This window comes from Mesoplodon densirostris, chromosome 5 (genome assembly GCF_025265405.1).
Source record: "Mesoplodon densirostris isolate mMesDen1 chromosome 5, mMesDen1 primary haplotype, whole genome shotgun sequence".
In the NCBI taxonomy this organism is placed as follows: domain Eukaryota; kingdom Metazoa; phylum Chordata; class Mammalia; order Artiodactyla; family Ziphiidae; genus Mesoplodon; species Mesoplodon densirostris.
In genome coordinates, this window is record NC_082665.1 from 67366667 (window position 1) to 67368600 (window position 1934).

Below are 1934 nucleotides of genomic sequence, written 5' to 3' on the forward strand. Positions count from 1 at the left end.
CACAACAGTGAGAGGCCCACATACCGCAAAAAAAAAAAAAAAAAAAAAAAGAAAAAAAAAAAAACTTGTGGAGATGTAGCTAAAATGAAAATGTACAGAATTACATGCATAAAAATTATAAAACACATATAAACAAAAATAAATGAGATAAGCATTCTGATTAAGAAGCTGGAAGAAGAACACTGGAGTACTCTCAAGAAAAATAGAAGAAAAAAGTATAAGAGGAAAAATTACTGATTAGAGATAATTTTAAAAATTAAAAATAGGTTCTTGAAGGGCTTCCCTGGTGGCGCAGTGGTTGAGAGTCCTCCTGCCGATGCAGGGAACACGGGTTTGTGCCCCGGTCTGGGAAGATCCCACATACCGCGAAGCGGCTGGGCCCGTGAGCCACGGCCGCTGACCCTGCGCGTCCAGAGCCTGTGCTCCGCAACGGGAGAGGCCACAGCAGCGAGAGGCCTGCGTACCGAAAAAAAAAAAAAAAAGGTTCTTGAAAAGGCAAGGTAGACAGAACTCTAGCAGTATTGAGGAAGAAAAACAAGGAGAAATAAACAAACAGTAATAGAAGCAAAAAGAGGATCATAATTATAAAAGACAACGGAGACTGAAAAGATCATAAGATGAGAAACTCTATAGCAATAAGTTTAAAGAAAGATATTTGAGAAAATGTAAATTACAATAAATGATTCCAGAAGAAAACCTGAACAAACCAACAATCATTACAGAAATTGAATTGATAGCCAAAAGTCTCTCTTGAAAAAATATAGGGCCTCCCTGGTGGCGCAGTGGTTGAGAGTCCGCCTGCCGATGCAGGGGATGTGGGTTCGTGCCCCGGTCTGGGAGGATCCCATGTGCCGCGGAGCGGCTGGGCCTGTGAGCCGTGGCCGCTGGGCCTGCGCGTCCGGAGCCTGTGCTCCGCAGCGGGAGAGGCCACAACAGTGAGAGGCCCGCATACCGCAAAAAAAAAAAAAAAAAAAAAAAAAATATAGAAGACTCAGACAGTTTTATTAGATAATTTACTAAGCTTTCAAGAATTATAGTTCCTGTCTTGTACAGACCGTTTTGGAGAGTTAAAAGAAGAAAAAAGAAGGAAATCTAACCAACTCATTTTGTTTAAATATATTACCAAAAGTACATAAGAATAAAATAAGAAGAGCCAATTCATTTGTGAACATAAATAGTAAAATTCTATAAAAAATGCTCATAAATTTAATTCATCAATATATTGAAAAACACATGACCATGAAGTAGAGTTACTTCCAGAATGCAAAATGACACCACATCAGAAAAACCTACCAAAGTTCGCTGTCTTTTTAAACAAATTAACAGAGAAAAAAACATATAGATCAAGAAATGTGAAAATAGCATTTGATCAATTAAACAATCATTCATTATTTTAAAAAACTTTTGGTAAGAAATAGAAGGGAATTTTATTAACCTGATAGAGTGCTTCTACCAACCCCACAGCAAACATATTTAATGGTGAACTAACAGAAGATTTCCTATTAGAACTGGGAACAAGATAGGATTTTACTATTATATTGTCCTGGAGGTCCTAGCTAATGCAATAAGAGAGAAGAAAAGAAGTATAAAACTTGGAACAGAAAAGGCAAGACCGCTATTTTCACAAGATATGACTGACTACACAGAACAATTGAAAAGAATATATAGAAAAGCTAATAGGACTGGTAAAAAGTTCAATAAGGGTACTGGTTCCAAGATCAGCATACCAACATCACATCAATAATATTACCATATACCAGCAATAACCATTTAGAAAATATAGTAGGAAAAATGAACAATTAACAATAGCAATGAAATCTATAATGTAGCAGGAATTAATCTAAAAGAAGAGGCCAGAATTCTTTATAGAGAAAGTTACAGAACATGATTGAAGGAAATAAAAGACCTAACTAATGAATGGGAAGATGCAGTAT